The sequence below is a fragment of the Arachis ipaensis genome, chromosome B6 (genome assembly GCF_059453495.1).
Source record: "Arachis ipaensis isolate K30076 ecotype BB chromosome B6, ASM5945349v1, whole genome shotgun sequence".
Classification (NCBI taxonomy): Eukaryota; Viridiplantae; Streptophyta; class Magnoliopsida; order Fabales; family Fabaceae; genus Arachis; species Arachis ipaensis.
Window position 1 is genome coordinate 91506983 of NC_142441.1, and position 26620 is coordinate 91533602.

General features: G+C 38.1%; 2 non-coding genes across 2 annotated transcripts; one reads left to right on the forward strand and one right to left on the reverse strand.

The window, feature by feature from the left end:
* Positions 1 to 8588: 8588 nt before the first annotated feature.
* On the forward strand, positions 8589 to 8696 carry LOC148561746 (small nucleolar RNA R71). The gene has a single exon (XR_015887358.1). It is a non-coding gene; the product is annotated as a small nucleolar RNA R71 (small nucleolar RNA).
* Positions 8697 to 13173: 4477 nt separating this feature from the next.
* On the reverse strand, positions 13174 to 13281 carry LOC148561747 (small nucleolar RNA R71). Its single transcript, XR_015887647.1, has one exon. It is a non-coding gene; the product is annotated as a small nucleolar RNA R71 (small nucleolar RNA).
* Between the last annotated feature and the right edge of the window lie 13339 nt (positions 13282 to 26620).

Consider the following 26620-nt stretch of genomic DNA (forward strand, 5'->3'; position numbering starts at 1 on the left):
CTAACTGAACCCACTCTGAAAACATTTCAGAGGGGCATTTTCGTAGCATCTCTCTGTATCTCTCCCAGGCATCATAAAGAGATTCATTATCTCCTTGCTTAAAGCCTTGGATGTCCAGCCTTAGCTGTGTCATCCTTTTTGGAGGGAAATACTGATTCAGGAATTTTTTTGTCAGCTGTTTCCATGTTCTTATGCTGGCCTTAGGTTGGTTATTTAACCACCTCTTAGCTTGATCTTTTACCGCAAATGGAAACAGTAATAGTCTGTAGACATCCTGATCTATTTCCTTATCATGTACTGTGTCAGCAATTTGTAAAAATTGTGCCAGAAACTCTGTAGGTTCTTCCTGTGGAAGACCGGAATACTGGCAACTTTGCTGTACCATGATAATGAGCTGAGGATTCAACTCAAAGCTACTAACTCCAATGGAGGGTATGCATATGCTACTCCCATATGAAGCAGTAGAGGGGTTAGAATATGACCCCAGAGTCCTCCTGGACTGTTCATTTCCACTTATGTCTATGATGGATGTATGGATATAACTTGGACTGATTTATCTTTTTATTTATTTTATTTTATAAGAAGTAAACACTTAAATAGAATAAAATAACTAAAAAGAATTTGAATTTTGAAATTAAATTTTTTTTTTCGTAAAAAAAAAAGATAAAAAATAATTAGTTAAAAAAAAAACAGAAATTTTTGAAAAAGAGGGAAGATATTTTCGAAAATTAGAGAGAGAGAGAGTTAGTTAGGTAGTTTTGAAAAAGTTAAGAAACAAACAAAAAGTTAGTTGAAACAAATTTTGAAAAGATAAGAAGTTAGGAAGTTAGAAGAGATATTTTGAAAAGATATTTTTGAATTTAGTGAGGAGAGAGAAAAACAATAAGATAGTACAAGATTTAAAATTTTTAGATCTAATGCTCCTTGTTTTTGAAAATTTTGGAGGGAAAACACCAAGGAACACCAAACTTAAAAATTTTAAGATCAAGACACAAGGAAAACTCAAGAACACTTTGAAGATTCACAAGAACACAAGAACATGAAGAAAGAACACCAAACTTAAAAATTTTTAGAAAACCACCAAAATTTTCAAAAACCAAGGGGGATTCAACAAGAAAACACCAAACTTAAAGTTTGGCACACAATTTAATAGAGAAAATATTATTTATGAAAAAGAAGGTTTTGAAAAGAGTATAAAAGATTCTAACCCAATTACCAAGAACACAGATTAACGCTCTAGCCAAATGAGTTATGGAACTTTCGAAAATTTTAAGAGAGATTATTTTTGAAAACACCAAACTTAAAGTTTGGCACAGGATTTAATAGAAAAAAATTATTTTTGAAAAAGATTTTAAAAAATATGATAGCCAATTACCATGAACATAAACACCACGTTCTAACTAATTGAGCTATAAATTTAAAGTGTTTTAACAAGGGATAAATAATAAAAGACTCTAAACCAAAAAAAGAAAGATTTTTCCTAAAACTTGGTGCACGAATTGTGAATCACACTTTTCACAACGCGTACCACTAACCAGCAAGTGCACTAGGTCGTCCAAGTAATACCTTACGTGAGTAAGGGTCGAATCCCACGGAGATTGTTGGTTTGAAGCAATCTATGGTTATCTTGTAAATCTTAGTCAGGAACTCAATTATGTTTATCAGTTGAATTGTGAATAACTGAGAGAGCATAAATTAAAGGTTACTTGTTATGCAGTAATGGAGAATATGTTGGAGTTTTGGAGATGCTTTGTCTTCTGAATCTCTGCTTTCCTCTGTCTTCTGATTCACGCACGCACGTCCTCCTATGGCAAGCTGTGTGTTGGTGGATCACCGTTGTCAATGGCTGCCTTCCATCCTTCCAGTGAAAACTACGCTCACGCGCTCTGTCAAAGCACGGCTAATCACCGGTTGGTTCTCGATCCGGTTGGAATAGGATTTACTATCCTTCTGCGTCTGTCACTAACGCCCATCCTTCAGGAGTTTGAAGCTCGTCACAGTCATTCAATCCTTGAATCCTACTCGGAATACCACAGACAAGGTTTAGACTTTCCGGATTCTCATGAATGCTGCCATCAGTTCTAGCTTATACCACGGAGATTCTGATTAAGAGATCTCAGAGATACTCATTCAATCGGATATAGAACGGAGGTGGTTGTCAGGAACACGTTCATGGGTTGAGGAAGGTGATGAATGTCACTGATCATCACCTTCATCACAGTTAAGCGCGAATGAATATCTTAGATAGGAACAAGCGTGTTTGAATAGAAAACAGAAATACTTGCATTAATTCATCGAGACACAGCAGAGCTCCTCACCCCCAACAATGGGGTTTAGAGACTCATGCCGTCAGAGAATACAAAGTTTAGATCTGAAATGTCATGAGATACAAAATAAGTCTCTAAAAGTTGTTTAAATACTAAACTAGTAGCCTAGGGTTACAAAATATGAGTGGACTATGATGGATGATGCAGAGGTCCACTTCTGGGGCCCACTTGGTGTGTGCTGGGGCTGAGATTTAAGTGAGTCACGTGCAGAGGCCATTTGTGGAGTTGAACGCCAGTTTTTATGCCAGTTTGGGCGTTCAACTCCAGTTTTTGATCCTTTTCTGGCGCTGGACGCCAGAATTGGGCAGAGAACTGGCGTTGAACGCCAGTTTACGTCGTATATCCTTGTAAAAAGTATGGACTATTATATATTGCTGGAAAGCCCTGGATGTCTACTTTCCAACGCAATTGGAAGCATGCCATTTCGAGTTCTGTAGCTCCAGAAAATCCACTTTGAGTGCAGGGAGGTCAGAATCCAACAGCATCAGCAGTCCTTTTTCAGCCTGAATCAGATTTTGGCTCAGCTCCTTCAATTTCAGCCAGAAAAATACCTGAAATTACAGAAAAACACACAACTCATAGTAAAGTCCAGAAATATGAATTTTTCCTAAGAACTACTAGAAATAGACTAAAAACTAACTAAAACATACTCTAAACTATATGAAATTATCCCCAAAAAGCGTATAAAATATCCGCTCATCACAAGTGCATTGGGTCGTCCAAGTAATACCTTACGTGAGTAAGGGTCGAATCCCACGGAGATTGTTGGTATGAAGCAAGCTATGGTCACCTTGCAAATCTCAATCAGGCGGATATAAAATAATTATGGAGTTTTCGAATAATAAATAATAGAATAGGGATAGAGATACTTATGTAAATCATTGGTAGGGATTTCAGATAAGCGAATGGAGATGCTTTTCGTTCCTCTGATCTTCTGCTTTCCTGCTATCTTCATCCAATCAGTCTCACTCCTTTCCATGGCTGGCTTTATGTGATACATCACCACTGTCAATGGCTACTTTCGGTCATCTCTCTGGAAAATGATCCAATGCCCTGTCACGGCACGGCTAATTGTCTGGAGGCATCACCCTTGTCAATGGCTTCATCTTATCCTCTCAGTGAATAATATGCTCACGCACCCTGTCACGGCACGGCTATTCATCTGTTGGTTCTCGATCATGCTGGAATAGGATTCACCCTCCTTTTGCGTCTGTCACTAACGCCCAACACTCGCGAGTTTGAAGCTCGTCACAGTCATTCAATCATTGAATCCAACTCGGAATACCACAGACAAGGTTTAGACTTTCCAGATTCTCTTGAATACCGCCATCATTCTAGCTTACGCCACGAAGATTCCGGTTAGGAGATCTAAGAGATATTCATTCTAGCTTATTTCATGTAGAACGGAAGTGTTTGTCAGGCACGTGTTCATAGGGGAGAATGGTGATGAGCGTCACACATAATCATCACCTTCATCACGTTCTTGGGTGTGAATGGATATCTTAGAAGTGAAATAAGATGAATTGAATAGAAAACAGTAGTACTTGCATTAATCTTTGAGGAACAGCAAAGCTCCACACCTTAATCTATGGAGTGTAGAAACTCTACCGTTGAAAATACATAAGTGAAGGTCCAGGCATGGCCGAGATGGCCAGCCCCCAAAATGTGATCAAAGGATCATAAGGTAATCCAAAGATGTCTAATAAAATAGTAAAAGGTCCTATTTATAATAAACTAGCTACTAGGGTTTACATGAGTAAGTAATTGATGTATAAATCCACTTCCTGGGCCCACTTGGTGTGTGTTTGGGCTGAGCCTGAGTGTTGCACGTGTAGAGGTCCTTCTTGGAGTTGAACGCCAGCTTTTGTGCCAGTTTGGGCGTTCAACTCTGGTTTTGGCTCCTTTTCTGGCGCTGGACGCCAGATTTGGGTAGAAAGCTGGCGTTGAACGCCAGTTTATGTCGTCTATTCTTGGCCAAAGTATGGACTATTATATATTGCTGGAAAGCCCTGGATGTCTACTTTCCAACGCAATTAAAAGCGCGCAATTTCGAGTTCTGTAGCTCCAGAAAATCCATTTTGAGTGCAGGGAGGTCAGAATCCAATAGCATCAGCAGTCCTTCTTCAACCTCTGAATCTGATTTCTGCTCAAGTCCCTTAATTTCAGCCAGAAAATACCTGAAATCACAGAAAAACACACAATCTCATAGTAAAGTCCAGAAATGTGAATTTAACATAAAAAATAATGAAAACATCCCTAAAAGTAACTAGATCCTACTAAAAACATACTAAAAACAATGTCAAAAAGCGTATAAATTATCCGCTCATCACAACACCAAACTTAAATTGTTGCTTGTCCCCAAGCAACTGAAAATCAAATAGGATAAAAAGAAGAGAATATACTATAAATTCCAAACTATCAATGAAACATAGCTTCAATCATATGAGCGGGACTTATAGCTTTTTGCCTCTTGAATAGTTTTGGCATCTCACTTTATCCATTGAGGTTCAGAATGATTGGCATCTATAGGAACTCAGAGTTCAGATAGTGTTATTGACTCTCCTAGTTCAGTATGATGATTCTTGAACACAGCTATTTTATGAGTCTTGGCCGTGGCCCTAAGCACTTTGTTTTCCAGTATTACCACCGGATACATAAATGCCACAGACACATAATTGGGTGAACCTTTTCAGATTGTGACTCAGCTTTGCTAAAGTCCCCAATTAGAGGTGTCCAGGGTTCTTAAGCACACTCTTTTTTTTGCTTTGGACCTTGACTTTAACCGCTCAGTCTCAAGTTTTCACTTGACACCTACACGCCACAAGCACATGGTTAGGGACAGCTTGGTTTAGCCGCTTAGACCAGGATTTTATTCCTTTAGGCCCTCCTATCCACTGATGCTCAAAGCCTTGGGATCCTTTTTATTTTCCCTTGCCTTTTGGTTTTAAGGGTTATTGGCTTTTTCTGCTTGCTTTTCTTTCTATATTTTTTTTCTATTTTTTCGCCTAAATTTTTTTTTTCTGCAAGCTTTGTTCTTTGCTGCTTTTTCTTGCTTCAAGAATCATTTTTATGATTTTTCAGATTATCAAATAACATGTCTCCTTGTCATCATTCTTTCAAGAGCCAACATATTTATCATTCTTAAACAACAACTTCAAAAGACATATGCACTGTTCAAGCATACATTCAGAAAACAAGAAGCATTGTCACCATATCAATATAATTAAACAAAGTTCAAGGATAAATTCGAAACTCATGTACTTCTTGTTCTTTTGAATTAAAACATTTTTCATTTAAGAGAGGTGATGGATTCATAGGACATTCATAACTTTAAGACAAAGTTACTAACTACTAATGATCATGTAATGAAGACACAAACACAGATAAGCACATAACATAGAAAACGAAAAACAGAAGAAATAAGAACAAGGAATGAATCCACCTTATTGATGGTGGCGTTTCCTTCTTGAGGAACCAATGATGTCATTGAGCTCTTCTATGTCTCTTCCTTGTCTTTGTTGCTCCTCCTTCATTGCTTTTTAGATCTTCTCTGATTTCATGAAGGATGATGGAGTGCTCTTGATGTTCCACCCTTAGTTGCTTCCAATAATTGTGTGGAAGAAAATGAATCCCCTGAGGTATCTCAGGGATCTCTTGATTTGTAGTCAAATGTTCTACCACTGAGCTATAGACCCTTGATGGAAGCTTTTGTCTTCCCTTTCCTCTTTCTAGAGGTTTCTCTGGCCTTATGTGCCATCAATGGTTATGGAAAAAACAAAAAAAGCTATGCTTTTACCACACCAAACTTAGAATGTTGCTCGCCCTCGAGCAAAAGAAGAAAGAATAGAAGAATAAGAAGAAGATATGGAGGAGATGGATGGGAGTGTGTATTCGGCCATATGGGTGGGATTGGGTGGGAGAGAGATGTTGAATTTTGAAGGTAGTGGGTGTATGGATGTGAGTGGTAAATGGAAAACAGAAGGGATGATCATGAATGGAAAGAGAGATGATGAGGTAGGTGGGGATCCTGTGGGGCTCACAGATCCTGAGATGATCCTGTGGGGTCCACAGATCCTGGGATGATCCTGTGGGGTCCACAGATCCTGGGATGATCCTGTGGGGTCCACAGATCCTGAGGTGTCAAGGCATTTACATCCCTGCACCAATTTAGGCATGTAAAAATGCCTTTGCACCCAACTCTGGGCGTTCAGCGCCAGGTTGGTGGCCATTTTGGGCGTTCAACGCCCATTTGTGTGCCATTTCTGGCGTTGAACGCCAGAACCATGCCTGTTCTGGTGTTCAGCGCCCAGAAGCTGCCCATTTTAGGCGTTCAGCGCCAGCACCATGCTCTGTTCTGGCGCTGAACGCCAGACAGATGCTCCTCCAGGGTGTGATTTTTCTTCTGCTATTTTTGATTCCGTTTTCAATTTTTATATTTATTTTGTGACTCCACATGATCATGAACCTATAAAGACATATAACTAAGAAAAATATAGTTAGATAAATAAACATTGGGTTGCCTCCCAACAAGCGCTTCTTTAATGTCAATAGCTTGACAGTGGGCTCTCATGGAGCCTCACAGATGTGTAGAGCTTTGTTGAGACTCTCCAACACCAAACTTAGAGTTTGGATATGGGAGTTCAACACCAAACTTAGAGTTTGGTTGTGGCCTCCCAACACCAAACTTAGAGTTTGACTGTGGGGGCTCTGGTTGACTCTGCTTTGAGAGAAGCTTTTTCTGCTTCCTCTCCATGGTTGCAGAGGGAGATCCTTGAGTTTTAAACACAAGGGAGTCCTCATTCCATTGAAGGACTATTTCACCTCTGTCAATATCAATCACAGCTCTTGCTGTGGCCAGGAAAGGTCTTCCTAGGATGATGGATTCATCCTCTTCCTTTCCAGTATCCAGGACTATGAAATCAGCAGGGATGTAAAGGCCTTCAACCTTTACTAACACGTCCTCTACTTGCCATAAGCCTGTTTTCTTGAATTGTCTGCCATCTCTAATGAGATTTTAGCAGCTTGCACCCCATAGATTCCCAGTTTCTCTATTACAGAGAGGGGCATGAGGTTTATTCCTGAACCAAGGTCACACAAAGCCTTAAAGATCATGGTGCCTATGGTGCAGGGTATTATGAACTTTCTAGGATCCTGTCTCTTCTGAGGCAATGTCAGTTGATCCAGATCACTTAGTTCATTGATGAACAAGGGAGGTTCAACTTCCCAAGTATCAATGCCAAATAATTTGGCATTTAGCTTCATGATTGCACCAAGAAACTTGGCAGTTTGCTCTTCAGTAACATTCTCATTCTCTTCAGAAGAGGAATACTCATCAGAGCTCATGAAGGGCATAAGGAGGTTCAATGGAATCTCTATGGTCTCTAGATGAGCCTTAGAGTCCTTTGGTTCCTCAGAGGGAAGCTCCTTATTGATCATTGGACGTCCCAGGAGGTCTTCCTCCTTGGGATTCACGTCCTCCTCTCCTTCTTTGGGTTCGGCCATGGTGCTTATGTCAATGGCCTTGCACTCTCCTTTTGGATTCTCTTCTGTATTGCTTGGGAGAGTACTAGGAGGGATTTCAGTGATCCTTTTACTCAGCTGGCCCACTTGTGCTTCCAAATTTCTAATGGAAGACCTTGTTTCATTCATGAAACTCACAGTGGCCTTAGATAGATCAGAGACTAAATTTGCTAGATTAAAAGTATTTTGTTCAAAGTTCTCTGTCTGTTGCTGAGTGGATGATGGAAAAGGCTTGCTATTACTAAACCTGTTTCTTCCACCATTATTAAAGCCTTGTTGAGGCTTTTGATCCTTCCATGAGAAATTTGGATGATTTCTCCATGATGAGTTATAGGTGTTTCCATAAGGTTCACCTAAGTAATTTACCTCTGCTATTGCAGGGTTCTCAGGATCATAAGCTTCTTCTGCATAAGAAGCCTCTTGAGTACTGTTGGATGCAGCTTGCATTCCATGCAGACTCTGAGAAATCATATTGACTTGCTGAGTCAATATTTTGTTCTGAGCCAATATGGCATTCAGAGTATCAACCTCAAGAACTCCCTTCTTCATAGGCGTCCCATTACTCACAGGATTCCTTTCAGAAGTGTACATGAACTGGTTATTAGCAACCATGTCAATGAGTTCTTGAGCTTCTGCAGGCATTTTCTTTAGGTGAATGGATCCACCTGCAGAAGTGTCCAGTGACATCTTTGATAGCTCAGATAAACCATCATAGAATATATCCAGGATGGTCCATTCTGAAAGCATGTCAGAAGGACACTTTTTGGTCAACTGTTTGTATCTTTCCCAAGCTTCATAGAGGGATTCACCTTCTTTCTGTCTGAAGGTTTGAACATCAGCTCTAAGCTTGCTCAGCTTTTGAGGAGGAAAGTACTTGGCTAAGAAAGCCGTGACCAGCTTATCCCAAGAGTTCAGGCCGTCTTTGGGTTGAGAATCCAACCATAATCTAGCTCTGTCTCTTACAGCAAAAGGGAAAAGCATGAGCCTGTAGACTTCAGGATCTACTCCATTAGTCTTAACAGTATCATATATCTGCAAGAATTCAGTTAAAAACTGAAAAGGATCTTCAGATGGAAGTCCATGAAACTTGTAGTTCTGCTGCATCAGAGAAACTAATTGAGGTTTTAGCTCAGAGTTGTTTGCTCCAATGGCAGGAATGGAGATGCTTCTTCCATGTAAATTGGAATTAGGTGCAGTAAAGTCACCAAGCATCTTCCTTACATTATTATTATTTTTGGCTGCCATCTCCTCTTCCTGTTCGAAAATTTCTGAAAGGTTATCTCTGGATTGTTGTAATTTAGACTCTCTTTAATTTTCTTTTCAGAGTCCTTTCAGGTTCTGGATCTGCTTCCACAAGAGTGTTCTTATCCTTGCTCCTGCTCATATGACAAAGAAGAAGGCACAGAAAAATAATAATAATAATAGAGATCCTTTATACCACAGTATAGGGATCCCTGTGTGAGTAGAAGAAGAGGGGGAGACAAAGAATGTAATATAATGGAAGAAACACAACTGTGAGGATGGCAGAGATGTGAGGTGAGATGTTAGGATATGAATGAATAAATAGAATAAGATGGGGGAGGGATAATTTTCGAAAATTATTTTGAAAAAGAGTTAGTGATTTTCGAAAATGGTTTTTGAAAATTGTTAGTATTTTTTTCGAAATTTTTTTTAAATTAAAAATAAAAATAAGAATAATTAGTTAATTAAAAAGAAATTTTTGAAAAAGAGGGAAGATATTTTCAAAAATTAGAGAGAGAGAGTTAGTTAGGTAGTTTTGAAAAAGTTAAGAAACAAACAAAAAGTTAGTTAGTTAGTTGAAACAAATTTTGAAAACCAATTTTGAAAAGATAAGAAGTTAGGAAGTTAGAGAAGATATTTTGAAATCAAATTTTTGAAAAAGATAAGAAGATATTTTTGAAAAGATATGATAGGAATTAGTTTTTGAAAAAGATTTGATTTTTAAAATCTCAATTAATGACTTGATTCACAAGAAATCACAAGATATGATTCTAGAACTTAAAGTTTGAATCTTTCTTAACAAGTAAGTAACAAACTTGAAATTTTTGAATCAAAACATTAATTGTTTATGTTATTTTCGAAAATTTAATACAAAAATTGAAAAAGATTTTGAAAAAGATAAGATTTTCAAATTGAAAATTTGATTTGACTCATAAGAAACAACTTTGATTTTTTTTTTTTAAATTTTTGAAAAAGTCAACTCAATTTTCGAATTTGATGAGAGAAAAAGGGAAAGATATTTTTTTATTTTTGAAATTTTTATGAAAAACATGAAAATTATGCAATGCATGAAATTTTTAGATCAAAACAATGAATGCATGCAAGAATGCTATGAATGTCAAGATGAACACCAAGAACACTATGAATGTCAAGATGAACATCATAGACACAATTTTGAAAAATTTTTAATGCAAAGAAAACATGCAAGACACCAAACTTAGAATTCTTTAATGCTTACGCACTAAGAATTCAAGAATGCATATGATAAACATGAAAAGACACAAAACAAAAAATCATCAAGATCAAACAAGAAGACTTACCAAGAACAACTTGAAGATCATGAAGAACACTATGAATGCATGATATTTTCGAAAAATGCAAGATGCATATGCAAGTGACACCAAACTTATGATATGACTCAAGACTCAAACAAGAAACAGAAAAATATTTTTGATTTTCATGATTTTCTAATTTTTTTTTGGTAATTTTTTTTTCGAAAATTATATGAAAAAGGAAAATAAGGATTCCAAAATTTTTAATATGAATTCCAGGAATCTTGCATTCTTAGTCTAAAGCTTCAGTCCAGGAATTAGACATGGCTCACTAGCCAGCCAAGCTTTCAATGAAAGCCCCGGTCCAAAACACTAGACATGGCCAATGGCCAGCCAAGCTTCAGCATGTAATTCTGACATGACACGCTTGACATACTCATTCCCAAAGGAATAGACATGGCTTTACAGCCAGCCAGGCTTCAACATGCTTCATGAAACACTAGAATTCATTCTTAAAAATTTTGAATCTATAGAATAATTTATTTTTTTGAAAACATTTTTGTTATTCTTATTTTTTTTTTCGAAAAACAAAGGAGAAAATTTTTGAAAGATTTTTGAAAAATTTTTGAAAACAAAACAAAAAGAAAATTACCTAATCTGAGCAACAAGATGAACCGTCAGTTGTCCAAACTCGAACAATCCCCGGCAACGGCACCAAAAACTTAGTGCACGAAATTGTGATGTCCAGGCTCAAACTATTCCTGGCACGTGAGCAACTTGGTACGCGTAATCGTGATTACACATTCATAATTTGTCACAACTTCGATACAACTAACTAGCAAGTGCACTGGGTCGTCCAAGTAATACCTTACGTGAGTAAGGGTCGAATCCCACGGAGATTGTTGGTATGAAGCAAGCTATGGTCACCTTGCAAATCTCAGTCAGGCGGATATAAAATAATTATGGAGTTTTCGAATAATAAATAATAGAATAGGGATAGAGATACTTATGTAAATCATTGGTAGGGATTTCAGATAAGCGAATGGAGATGCTTTTCGTTCCTCTGATCCTCTGCTTTCCTGCTATCTTCATCCAATCAGTCTCACTCCTTTCCATGGCTGGCTTTATGTGATACATCACCACTGTCAATGGCTACTTTCGGTCATCTCTCTGAAAAATGATCCAATGCCCTGTCACGGCACGGCTAATCGTCTGGAGGCATCACCCTTGTCAATGGCTTCATCTTATCCTCTCAGTGAATAATATGCTCATGCACCCTGTCATGGCACGGCTATTCATCTGTTGGTTCTCGATCACGCTGGAATAGGATTCACCCTCCTTTTGCGTCTGTCACTAACGTCCAGCACTCGCGAGTTTGAAGCTCGTCACAGTCATTCAATCATTGAATCCTACTCAGAATACCACAGACAAGGTTTAGACATTCCGGATTCTCTTGAATGCCGCCATCATTCTAGCTTACGCCACGAAGATTCCGGTTAGGAGATCTAAGAGATATTCATTCTAGCTTATTTCATGTAGAACGGAAGTGTTTGTCAGGCACGTGTTCATAGGGGAGAATGGTGATGAGCGTCACACATAATCATCACCTTCATCACGTTCTTGGGTGCAAATGGATATCTTAGAAGCGAAATAAGATGAATTGAATAGAAAACAGTAGTACTTGCATTAATCTTTGAGGAACAGCAGAGCTCCACACCTTAATCTATGGAGTGTAGAAACTCTACCGTTGAAAATACATAAGTGAAGGTCCAGGCATGGCCGAGATGGCCAGCCCCCAAAACGTTATCAAAGGATCATAAGGTAATCCAAAGATGTCTAATACAATAGTAAAAGGTCATATTTATAATAAACTAGCTACTAGGGTTTACATGAGTAAGTAATTGATGTATAAATCCACTTCCTGGGCCCACTTGGTGTGTGTTTGGGCTGAGCCTGAGTGTTGCACGTGTAGAGGTCCTTCTTGGAGTTGAACGCCAGCTTTTGTGCCAGTTTGGGTGTTCAACTCTGGTTTTGGCTCCTTTTCTGGCGCTAGACGCCATATTTGGGTAGAAAGCTGGCGTTGAACACCAGTTTACATCATCTATTCTTGACCACAATATGGACTATTATATATTGCTGGAAAGCCCTGGATGTCGACTTTCCAACGCAATTAAAAGCACGCCATTTCGAGTTCTGTAGCTCCAGAAAATCCATTTTGAGTGCAGGAAGGTCAGAATCCAACAGCATCAGCAGTCCTTCTTCAACCTCTGAATCTGATTTCTGCTCAAGTCCCTCAATTTCAGCCAGAAAATACCTGAAATCACAGAAAAACACACAATCTCATAGTAAAGTCCAGAAATGTGAATTTAACATAAAAACTAATGAAAACATCCCTAAAAGTAACTAGATCCTACTAAAAACATACTAAAAACAGTGTCAAAAAGCGTATAAATTATCTGCTCATCACTGCACCTAATTCCAATTTACATGGAAGAAGCATCTCCATTCCTGCCATTGGAGCAAACAACTTTGAGCTGAAACCTCAATTAGTTTCTCTGATGCAGCAGAACTGCAAGTTTCATGGACTTCCATCTGAAGATCCTTTTCAGTTCTTAACTGAATTCTTGCAGATCTGTGATACTGTTAAGACTAATGGAGTAGATCCTGAAGTCTACAGTCTCATGCTTTTCCCTTTTGCTGTAAGAGACAGAGCTAGAGTGTGGTTTGACTCTCAACCCAAAGACAGCCTGAACTCTTGGGATAAGCTGGTCACGGCTTTCTTAGCCAAGTTCTTTCCTCCTCAAAAGCTGAGCAAGCTTAGAGTGGATGTTCAAACCTTCAAACAAAAAGATGGTGAATCCCTCTATGAAGCTTGGGAAAGATACAAACAGTTGACCAAAAAGTGTCCCTCTGACATGCTTTCAGAATGGACCATCCTGGATATATTCTATGATAGTTTATCTGAGGTATCAAAGATGTCATTGGACACCTCTGCAGGTGGATCCATTCACCTAAAGAAAATGCCTGCAGAAGCTCAAGAGCTCATTGACATGGTTGCTAATAACCAGTTCATGTACACTTCTGAAAGGAATCCTGTGAGTAATGGGACGCCTATGAAGAAGGGAGTTCTTGAAGTTGATACTCTGAATGCCATCTTGGCTCAAAACAAAATATTGACTCAGCAAGTCAATATGATTTCCCAGAGTCTGAATGTAATGCAAGCTGCATCCAACAGTACTCAAGAGGCTTCTTATGCAGAAGAAGCTTATGATCCTGAAAACCCTGCAATAGCAGAGGTGAATTACTTAGGTGAACCTTATGAAAACACCTATAATCCATCATGGAGAAATCATCCAAATTTCTCATAGAAGGATCAAAAGCCTCAACAAGGCTTTAATAATGGTGGAAGAAACAGGTTTAGCAATAGCAAGCCTTTTCCATCATCCACTCAGCAACAGACAGAGAATTCTGAGCAGAATCCATCTAGCTTAGCAAACTTAGTCTCTGATCTATCTAAGGCCACTGTGAGTTTCATGAATGAAATAAGGTCTTCCATTAGAAATTTGGAAGCACAAGTGGGCCAGCTGAGTAAAAGAATCACTGAAATCCCTCCTAGTACTCTCCCAAGCAATACAGAAGAGAATCCAAAAGGAGAGTGCAAGGCCATTGACATAAGCACCATGGCCGAACCCAAAGAAGGAGAGGAGGATGTGAATCCCAAAGAGGAAGACCTCCTGGGACGTCCAGTGACCAATAAGGATCTTCCCTCTGAGGAACCAAAGGACTCTGAGGCTCATCTAGAGACCATAGAGATTCTATTGAACCTCCTTATGCCCTTCATGAGCTCTGATGAGTATTCCTCTTCTGAAGAGAATGAGGATGTTACTGAAGAGCAAACTGCCAAGTTTCTTGGTGCAATCATGAAGCTGAATGCCAAATTATTTGCTATTGAGACTTGGGAAGATGAATCTCCCTTGTTCACCAATGAACTAAGTGATCTGGATCAACTGACATTGCCTCAGAAGAGACAGGATCCCGGAAAGTTCATAATACCTTGTACCATAGGCACCATGATCTTTAGGGCTCTGTGTGACCTTGGTTCAGGGATAAACCTCATGCCACTCTCTATAATAGAGAAATTGGGAATCTATGGGGTGCAAGCTGCTAAAATCTCATTAGAGATGGCAGATAATTCAAGAAAATAGGCTTATGGACAAGTAGAGGACGTGTTAGTAAAGGTTGAAGGCCTTTACATCCCTGCTGATTTCATAATCTTGGATACTGGAAAGGAAGAGGATGAATCCATCATCCTAGGAAGACCTTTCCAAGCCACAGCAAGAGCTGTGATTGATGTGGCAGAGGAGAATTGATCCTTCAAATAAATGAGGACAACCTTGTGTTTACAACTCAAGGATCTCTCTCTGCATCCATGGAGAGAAAGCAGAAAAAGCTTCTCTCAAAGCAGATTCAACCAAAGACCCCACAGTCAAACTCTAAGTTTGGTGTTGGGAGGCCACAACCAAACTCTAAGTTTGTTGTTGAATTCCCATATCCAAACTCTAAGTTTGGTGTTGGAAAGTTTCAACAATGCTCTGAACATCTGTGAGGCTCCATGAGAGCCCACTGTCAAGCTATTGACATTAAAGAAGCGCTTGTTGGGAGGCAACCCTATTTTTATTTATCTAATAATATTTTTCTTAGTTATGTGTCTTTATAGGTTCATGATCATGTGGAGTCACAAAATAAATATAAAAATTAAAAACGGAATCAAAAAAACAGCAGAAGAAAAATCACACCCTGGAGGAGCATCTGCCTGGCGTTCAACGCCAGAACAGAGCATGGTTCTGGTGCTGAACGCCCAAAATGGGCAGCATTCTGGCGCTAAACGCCCAGAACAAGCATGGTTCTGGCGTTCAACGCCAGAAATGGCTAGTAAATGGGCGTTGAACGCCCAAAATGGGCACCAACCTGGCGCTGAACGCCCAGAGTTATGTGCAAGGGCATTTTGCATGCCTAAATTGGTGCAGGGATGTAAATGCCTTGACACCTCAAGATCTGTGGACTCCACAAGATCATCTCAGGATCTGTGGACCCCACAGGATCCCCACCTACCTCCACTCACATCTTCTCACCCCTCTTTCACAAAATCTCATAAACACTCTTCCCCAAAAACCCTTCACCAATCACCTCAATCTCTCTTCCCCATCACCTCTTCACCACTCACATCCATCCACTCTTCCCCATAAACCTACCTCATAAACTCCACCTACCTTCAAAATTCAAAACCAATTTCCCACTCAAACCCACCCTAAATGGCCGAACCTTAACCCCCCTCCCTCCCCTATATATAGCCCTCCATTCTTCCTCATTTTCACACAACACAACCCTCTCCTCTCTACTTGGCCGAAACACACTTCACCCCTCTTCTCCATCTTTTCTTATTCTTCTTCCTCTATTCTTTCTTTTATTGCTCGAGGGCGAGCAATATTCTAAGTTTGGTGTGGTAAAGCATAAGCTTTTTGTTTTTCCATTACCATTGATGGCACCTAAGACCGGAGAATCCTCTAGAAAGGGGAAAGGAAAGACAAAAGCTTCCACCTTCGAGTCATGGGAGATGGAAAGGTTCATCTCCAAAGCCCATCAAGACCACTTCTATGATGTTGTGGCCAAGAAGAAGGTGATCCCCGAGGTCCCTTTCAAACTCAAAAGAAATGAGTATCCGGAGATCCGACATGAAATTTAAAGAAGAGGTTGGGAAGTTCTAACAAATCCCATCCAACAAGTCGGCATCCTAATGGTTCAAGAGTTCTATGCCAATGCATGGATCACCAAGAACCATGATCAAAGTAAGAACCCGGATCCAAAGAACTATGTTACAATGGTTTGGGGGAAATACTTAGATTTTAGTCCGGAAAATGTGAGGTTGGCGTTTAACTTGCCTATGATGCAAGGAGATGAACGCCCCTACACTAGAAGGGTCAACTTTAATCAAAGGTTGGACCAAGTCCTCATGGACATATGTGTAGAAGGAGCTCAATGGAAGATTGACTCCAAAGGCAAGCCGGTTCAACTAAGAAGATTGGACCTCAAGCCTGTGGCTAGAGGATGGTTGGAGTTCATTCAATGCTCAATCATTCCCACTAGCAACCGATCTGAAGTTACTGTGGATCGGGCCATCATGATTCATAGCATCATGATTGGAGAGGAAATAGAAGTTCATGAAGTCCTCTCTAATGAACTCTACAAAATAGCCGAAAATTCATCCCCCATGGCAAGTCTAGCTTTTCCTCATCTTATCTGCCATCTATGTTACTCAGCTGGAGCTTTCATAGAAGGAGACATTCCTATTAAGGAAGAGAAGCCCATCACTAAGAAAAAGATAGAACAAGCAAGAGAGCCCATTCATGGAGCTCAAGAGGCGCAAGAATCTCATCACCATGAGATCCCGGAGATGCCTCAAATGCAATTTCCTCCACAAAACTATTGGGAGCAAATCAACACCTCCCTAGGAGAATTAAGTGCCAACATGGGACAATTAAGGGTGGAACATCAAGAGCACTCCATCATGCTTCATGAAAAAAGAGAAGATCAAAAGGCAATGAGGGAGGAGCAACAAAGACAAGGAAGAGACATAGAAGAGCTCAAGGACATCATTGGTTCCTCAAGAAGGAAACGCCACCATCACTAAGGTGGATTCATTCCTTGTTCTTATTCTTTCTGTTTTTCGTTTTCTATGTTATGTGCTTATCTATGTTTGTGTCTTCATTACATGATCATTAGTAGTTAGTACTTATGTCTTAAAGTTATGAATGTCCTATGAATCCATCACCTCTCTTAAATGAAAAATATTTTAATTCAAAAGAACAAGAAGTACATGAGTTTCGAATTTATCCTTGAACTTAGCTAAATTATATTGATGTGGTGACAATGCTTCTTATTTTCTGAATGTATGCTTGAACAGTGCATATGTCTTTTGAAGTTGTTGTTTAAGAATGTTTAATATGTTGGCTCTTGAAAGAATAATGACTAGGAGACATGTTATTTGATAATCTGAAAAATCATAAAAATGATTCTTGAAGCAAGAAAAAGCAGCAAAGAACAAAGCTTGCAGAAAAAAAAAAGGCGAAAAAAAAAATAAAAAGAAAAAGCAAGCAGAAAAAGCCAAAAGCTCTTAAAACCAAGAGGCAAGAGCAAAAAGCCAATAACCCTTAAAACCAAAAGGCAAGGGAAAATAAAAAGGATCCCAAGGCTTTGAGCATCAGTGGATAGGAGGGCCTAAAGGAATAAAATCCTGGTCTAAGCGGCTAAACCAAGCTGTCCCTAACCATGTGCTTCTGGCGTGTAGGTGTCAAGTGAAAACTTGAGACTGAGCGGTTAAAGTCAAGGTCCAAAGCAAAAAAAGAGTGTGCTTAAGAACCCTGGACACCTCTAATTGGGGACTTTAGCAAAGCTGAGTCACAATCTGAAAAGGTTCACCCAATTATGTGTCTGTGGCATTTATGTATCCGGTGGTAATACTGGAAAACAAAGTGCTTAGGGCCACGGCCAAGACTCATAAAGAAGCTGTGTTCAAGAATCATCATACTGAACTAGGAGAGTCAATAACACTATCTGAACTCTGAGTTCCTATAGAAGCCAATCATTCTGAACCTCAATGGATAAAGTGAGATGCCAAAACTATTCAAGAGGCAAAAAGCTATAAGTCCCGCTCATATGATTGAAGCTATGCTTCATTGATAGTTTGGAATTTATAGTATATTCTCTTCTTTTATCCTATTTGATTTTCAGTTGCTTGGGGACAAGCAACAATTTAAGTTTGGTGTTGTGATGAGCAGATAATTTATACGCTTTTTGACATTGTTTTTATTATGTTTTTAGTAGGATCTAGTTACTTTTAGGGATGTTTTCATTAGTTTTTATGTTAAATTCACATTTCTGGACTTTACTATGAGTTTGTGTGTTTTTCTGTGATTTCAGGTATTTTCTGGCTGAAATTGAGGAACTTGAGCAAAAATCAGATTCAGAGGTTGAAGAAGGACTGCTGATGTTGTTGGATTCTGACCTCCCTGCACTCAAAGTGGATTTTCTGGAGCTACAGAACTCAAAATGGCGCGCTTCCAATTGCGTTGGAAAGTAGACATCCAGGGCTTTCCAGCAATATATAATAGTTCATATTTTTGTCAAGTTTAGAAGACGCAAACTGGCGTTCAACGCCAGCTTTCTGCCCAATTCTGGCGTCCAACGCCAGAAAAGGTTCCAAAACCAGACTTGAACACCCAAACTGGCACAAAAGCTGGCGTTCAACTCCAAGAAGGACCTCTACACGTGCAACACTCAAATCTCAGCCCAAGCACACACCAAGTGGGCCCCGGAAGTGGATTTATGCATCAATTACTTACTTCTGTAAACCCTAGTAGCTAGTTTATTATAAATCGGACATCCTGGATTGTATTTTGATCCTGTGATCTCGTTTTGGGGGCTGGCCATTCGGCCATGCCTGGACCTTTCACTTATGTATTTTTAACGGTAGAGTTTCTACACTCCATAGATTAAGGTGTGGAGCTCTGCTGTTCCTCAAAGATTAATGCAAAGTACTACTGTTTTCTATTCAACTCATCTTATTTCGCTTCTAAGATATTCATTCGCACTTCAACCTGAATGTGATGAACGTGACAATCATCATCATTCCCTATGAATGCGTGACTGACAACCACTTCCGTTCTACCTTCGACGGAATGAGTATCTCTTAGATCTCTTAATCGGAATCTTCGTGGTGTAAGCTAGAATGATGGCGGCATTCAAGAGAATCCGGAAAGTCTAAACCTTGTCTGTGGTATTCCGAGTAGGATTCAATAATTAAATGACTGTGACGAGCTCCAAACTTGCGATTGCTGGGCGTTAGTGACAGACGCAAAAGGATAGTAAATCCTATTCCAGCATGATCGATAACCGACAGATGAATAGCCGTGCCGTGACAGGGTGCATTGACCATTTTCACTGAGAGGATAAGATGAAACCATTGACAAGGGTGATGCCTCCAGACGATTAGCCGTGCCGTGATAGGGCATTTGGATCATTTTCCCGAGAGAAGACCGAAAGTAGCCATTGACAATGGTGATGTATCACATAAAGCCAGCCATGGAAAGGAGTAAGACTGATTGGATGAAGACAGCAGGAAAGCAGAGGTTCAGAGGAACAAAAGCATCTCTATTCGCTTATCTGAAATTCTCACCAATGATTTACATAAGTTTTTCTATCCCTATTTTATTATAGTATTTTCGAAAACTCCATAACCATTTGATATCCGCCTGACTGAGATTTACAAGGTGACCATAGCTTGCTTCATACCAACAATCTCCGTGGGATTCGACCCTTACTCACGTAAGGTATTACTTGGACGACCCAGTGCACTTGCTGGTTAGTTGTGCGAAGTTGTGAACCATGGTATTGGCATCATGTTTTTGGCGCCATTACCAGGGAAAGAAAGAGCGATGAATTTTACATAATTAAAGTGTAATCACAACTTCTGCGCACCATTCATGAATTGCAATGATTTAATGAGATTATGCTCTTTTATGGTCCTTTCTAGATAAGAAAAAAGGGTGGATGATGCAAGTCATCAGACACAGAGGACGAAATACAAACAAAGGAAGCATACATTCATACAACAATCATAACAATGAAAATGCACAACTAAGTATGATGCATGTCTAGCCCTAGTGCAGGTAATGATCTCATTTGTCGGTTACATACCGCTCCCGATGTTACCCGGAGTCCTCTGACCAGGTAAGGCTTTCCTGTTGGCAATACCCATCGCAAGAGTCCTTTAATTTGTGGGGCAAACCACTGCAAGAGTCCTTTGACTTGCAGGGCGGAGCTAGTTAACTTATATCTGCCCAACACACGCACTGTAAGAGTCCTTTGACTTACAAGAGCATATGCTAGTTATGTGTTTTCTCGATACCTCTGTAAGAGTCCTTTGACTTACAGAATAGCATTATAGCTAAGTATCCCAGGAAAGCGCTCTCAGTGGTCATACCACCATCTATCTGACTGCCTCAGTGCATCAGATAAACATACAAATAACTCTGGAGTAGCCTTAATGTAACAAATGACCTTTCAACAAGCGCTCTGCTTGTTCTCTAATCTCTTTATCATATTACTCTTATCTCTTTGTCTCTTTACTTTGCTCTGATTACTCTTTTCTCTTTGTCTCTTTACTCTGCTTTGATTACTCTTTCTCTTAGTCACTTTACTCTGCTCTGGTACTCTTTTCTCTTAGTCTCTTTACTCTGTTTTGATTTCTCTGTTTAGCATATGTATTTAAAGCTTATGTAAATTTTGGTATGAATAGTTGGCCTGTCCCAGGTATAGGTTTATTAAGTCAGTACTCTAATAGTATAACATTTCATATTATACCTAACCCTAGGCGCAACTCAAGAACTAACTGTGTTGCTCCTAGTTTGTTCACTAATCTGTATTTGTTTCTGCCATTGAAACCTTGCAGACTTTTTCTTCGACTATTATCTCTTCTTTAACTTTTTATCTTTTCTTTGTCTTTGCTTCACTAATATGTTATTACCACTCCCTAAGTGTTTTATGAAGGTAATTATGAGATTCTGATATTAAAGTTGTCTTTCTAAAGTTTTTACGAGAAACTGCCTTTTTCGCATTATTTTATTATTTTTAAAAAAATATTATTATTTAATATTTTATTATTATTTATTATTTTATTATTATTTTTCTCAAAATTTACCCTTTCTTGCCCAAAAAGTTATATAAATTCACTTTTTACCCCCGTAACTTTTACTGTTTTTACTTTAACCACCCTAACTTTTAGAAATTACAAAATAACCCCGCAAACACCAAAATAATTACTTTCTTGCCCTTTTTAAGATCAAAGGTCTGTTCTTCATTGTTCTTCATCACACTCAAGGTGTTCTTCGTAAATTCTTCAGATTCTTTCTTTGTTTTCATGCGTTTTTCAATCTTTTTAGTAACCGATTTTTACCATAATTCAAAATAAAATTGCATCCACTAAAGCCCCATATTTTCTCCTTGATTACAATACAAATTCAATCCCAATTTAAGGATTAGGGTTTAAAATCCAGCAGCCACAAGAACATCCATTCATAGCTTGAATAACATTAAATTTCATCAAATTTTCACCAAAATTTCAACAAGAATCACTCATATAAACAATCAATTTCAAGCATAAACAAATTATATCATAATCACACAACTCAAACAGAATTAATCAAGATTAATTTCACCAAACCCTACCTTGATTTGCTGTCTCAAATCCGGTTATACTTTTAGGTGTTCTTTTTGCAATTTCTCCTCCTAAAACACATCAAGAACAACTTTGAATCCATAAAATCTCAACTGACCAAACCTTAATCAACATGTTAGGAAGGGATTCCTCACCTTAAACGTGCTGGGAATTGAAGATTCTTGGCACACAAGTCAAGCTAAACAAGAGATCTAAGTAAGAACATCAAGAAAACACATGTTTAGCATTGTTTTCGTTGAAAACCAAATTGAAGAGGGAGGGAGACAGCCATCTCACCTAATTTCCAGCCATGAAAAGATACATGGGTATGTAGAGGAAGAAGAGAGGATTATTTTGGTGTAATCAGAGTTTTGATTTGAGTTTTAGTCATAACAAATCAAGTTTTGAAGATTAAGAACCAAGAACTTTTCTCTCTTTTCTTTCTCTCTTATTTTCGTCCATTCAAGGTGAAAATGAGCAGCTTGGAGTGTGTTGGGGGAGAGGGAAAAATGTGCTTGATGATGATTGGCTAGTTTGGGAGGTGGTTGAATAATATCTCAAGTGTATAACTACTAAAACTAAATGTATTAGAACATACACACTAAAAAAATTCTGGTATAAACGCCGGTTTTTTTGGTATTTACGACAGTTTGAACTACCATTATTACCAATAATGGCAGTTTTGTAAAGCGAGATAATTTTGGCCGCCATTCTGGTTATTACGGCAGTTTTCTGAAAACTGCCACAATTCCCTGGGTTAAAATGGCGGGTTTTGAATAGGTTAAAATGGTATTTTGAACCGCCATTATTTCCCTGACAGAGTGGTGTTTTGGTTGGTTAAAATGGTGGTTCAAACCGCCGTTATTTCCAGTGTTAAAATGGCAGTTTTCGGATAGGTTAAAACGGCAGTTTAAACCGCCATTATTACCCTAACAGAGTGGCATTTTAGTTGGTTAAAATATTTTTGAACCGCCGTTTTACCCTGACAGTGATATTTTTTATCGTTTAAAAAAATAATTTTTACCGTCATTTTTATCGCATTAAATAAATAATTTTGTGATTAAAATTTCACAATAGCAAAAAATTATAATCCATAAATGAAATATTATATAACTCATAAATAAAATATTAATATAATATATAATTTTTTATTATTGAAAATCAAAAGTAATAACTCCTATACAAAACATTTTCTTACTAAACTTACCAAAATACATGCATTGCAATAAACACTAATTAGTCAAATCTACCATCCAGTTCCCTAAACTATGTTAATATCTAATAATATATTTAAACCATCTAATAAGTGCTGTTTTTACTACTTAGAATATGAATAAGCAAGACAAGTAGCTTAGCTAAGTGATGATGAATAAGATTTGGAGGCCAAAAGTTTTCTCCTTTTGTAAAATAAGCCTACCTTAGTTTCTTGGTCTCTTGTGTGAGTTTCATCCTGGGAACTTGCTCCAAAATCTTTGTTTCTTGCTCCAACACTCCAACTTCATTATCCAAACTCATCTCTTACAAAGATTTGTAGGAACCTCTCTTGTCAGGGAATTTCTATCAAGCTGGCTGTTATAAATTGAAATTATAACAATGAAAAGATGTCATTAGAAACAATATATAACTAGTCAAATAATATAAAGAGAAAAAATAAAATTAGATTGATAGAAAGAGTCAAGAAAATTTATTAAAAAACTGAAATATAAGGCAATTACTTACAGAACCTCAAGTGTCTGAACTAGTCCTAATGTTTCTAGTATAGAACCAGATAAATCATTTCCATCAAATAACCTGCAAGGAAAAAGAAAAGGTTGTTAAAAAGGGTAAAATAGATGACATCACAAGCTTCTAACACTAATTTTTGGAAAAATAAAATAAAATATATGAACTTACACATGTATGAGCACCATGTCAGAGTTGAAAAGTTTTGGGGCACCTGAAAGCTGGTTCTTATTGAAATGGTTGTATTAGATTACAAATGCAATTCAAAATAGTTATTATAAAATGAAGAGAATACTGCTTCTTAAATCGGAATTATTTTATCTTTTATAAAGGGTCAAATTAAGTGATTACTCGAGAAATAGTAAATAAAAAAATGAGTCAAAATACTAACAAGTGCTTAGCCTTTAGAAGTTGGTCTAATCCAGGGGTGGTGGAGGTTGAAACTGGAATAGGCCCTGTGAGTTGATTATCTACCAAGTCTAACCAATAAAGTTTGGAGAGATTACCCAATGAAGGTGGTATTTTTCCAATAAAGATTCTCCAATGCATCTGGAATGCTTACTGAGAAAATTCCTATTAAATTGGCCAATCTAATTTCTCTTGAAGTCATAAAACTTAAAACACTAAATAGTAGAATCAAGTAAAAACTAAAACAGTTGAAACTAATAAGGTTAGGAAACTATGAACAAATATATAAATAGGTACAAAATTAATAACAATGCAACCAAACATATAAAAAGAACTCGACAGTTTTCCAAGGTCCCAAGAAGTGTATTATGCCATATATCCATGTTACCATCCCTAGGACTATTCATATCTATATGTATGGGTGCCAAATTAGACATGCAATCATGTATCCCAACTTTTCCTTTTTGTCCAGTATTCTCTTTTCCTGATATTGTATGAAGCTGTAGTGGTGATAATTAATATAATGTTAAGGCCATATCATAAGGACTACTACAACACATGTTTCTTGTATGGAAGCCTTTGTGTAAATGAACAAAACAAAAACAATATAAGAAAACTTACCCTTACAGCCAAAGCTTTTATGACCTCTTTTGCTGCTTTGGACTTAGCAGCTTCCTTCTTTGCTATAAACCAACTCTCCTCAATTTTCTGTTGGCACTCTTGTATCTTATGATTTTTAAGTTCACACTGTTCTTCAAGTCTCTTTAACTATCAAAAAAACATGCATAAGAGAACACATTAAATGCACAGTCAGATGTTTTTTAGAGCAACAATTTATATAAATTTCAACAGAGTCATAAAGGTGCAATTGATATATACAAAATAACACTTAAACACCAAACATCAATTATAAATCAGATACTAAAATCATAAAAGCACTTCAAATATTGCTACATAGACAGCTCCTTTTAAGTGCAGTGCCTAGGCATTAACAGCATTGCTCATGAGCTTTTCAAAAATTTTTTGTGAATAGAATTTTGTCATTCACGAATAGATTAAATCCACAGCATAATTAGGTTAGAGTAAAACACCTATTTGATACTTAAAAGATTAAAACCCTTATAAATTAGCTCTAAAAGATATTATATTCTCATATGCTATCTGAATGATCAATATACTAACAACTTATCATGAGGCGACCAATCAATAGTTGCATACACATAGTTATCACCTACTTTAACTTTTGCTTGAGCTTCATTAGCCAAAAGTGATGAGAACTCAAGAAGAACAGAGAGAACTCAAGAAGAAACAATGCAAGATGAAATTCCATTATTAGCTCAAAATTCAAAATTACTAATACTAGTGAAACAGTTTAGCAAAATAATTTAGAGATTTACAGTAAAACTGTAGGATATTTTAATCCCGAAAGCTCCAGAATTTGCTGGCTATTGAATGAGCTCAGCCAAAGGCTTTTCTCTGTAGTCAGGAACTCAAGCAAGCTTGCAAAGCAATTGGCACAACTTTTGATCATAGTGCCAGTTCCACAAACGCACTTTGATATCATTTTCTTCAACTATAATTTCTGGTGGAGAATTCATATTTTCACACACACATTCTGAATTCTAGAATATATGCTACAACTTCAACTAACCATGTCCCCAAATATTAAGTATTAATGCTTGTTAGTGTTCATTTGCCAATTTTTTTTTGGCCATCTACATTATTCCTGTTGTAGCCCACTAGACATGTGATTACTCTTCTATGTTTAGTTCACAATGCCCTAGCAAAAAAGATAGGGAAAATTTTGAAAATTAAGATTAAACACCAAAGGAGTCATCTTGTATCATATAATATAATATCATATCATATAGCAGCTGGTGCACGAAATTGTGTTCACACTTTTTACAACTCTGCACAACTAACCAGCAAGTGCACTGGGTCGTCCAAGTAATACCTTACGTGAGTAAGGGTCGATCCCACAGAGATTGTCGGCTTGAAGCAAGCTATGGTTATCTTGTAATTCTTAGTCAGGATATTAATGACAAAAATTGTTTTGTTTATGAAGGATAAATAACATGAAATAAATGGTACTTGTGATTCAGTAATGGGGAACAGGATAAAGTTCCGGAGATGCGCTGTCGTCTGGATCTCTGCTTTCCTACTATTTTCTTCTCCAAACACGTATGGCTTTCTTCAATGGCAAGCTGTATGATCCTCTCGGATGAAAAATACCAGGCACGGTCTCTGCACGGCTAATCAACTGTCGGATTTCTCGTCTCGGATGAAAAATACCAGGTACAGCTACCACACGGCTAATCATCTATTGATTCTCACTAGCGTTGGAATAGGATCTCTCTATCCTTTTGCACACTGTCACTGCGCCCAACATTTGTGAGTTTGAAGCTTGTCACAGTCATCTCTTCCCAGATCCTACTCGGAATACCACAGACAAGGTTTAGACTTTTCAGATCCCACGAATGCTGCCAATTGGTTCTAGCCTATAGCACAAAGTTTCTAACCTCCGGACTTGGTCCATGGATTAGAAACCTAAGAGATACGCACTCAAGCTGTCGCCCAATGACTACGTTGAGCTCAGATAGAATGGGAGTGATTGTCAGGCATGCGTTCATAGGTTTGAGAAGAATGATGAGTGTCACGGATCATCACATTCCCTATATTAAAGTACGAGTGGGTATCTTAGAATAGAATCAAGCGTGATTGAATAGAAAACAGTAGTAATTGCATTAATCCATTGAAACACAGCAGAGCTCCTCACCCCACCTATGGGGTTTAGAGACTCATGCCGTAGAAGATACAATATGAAGTGTAAAATGTCATAAGCTGTAAACTGAATCTCT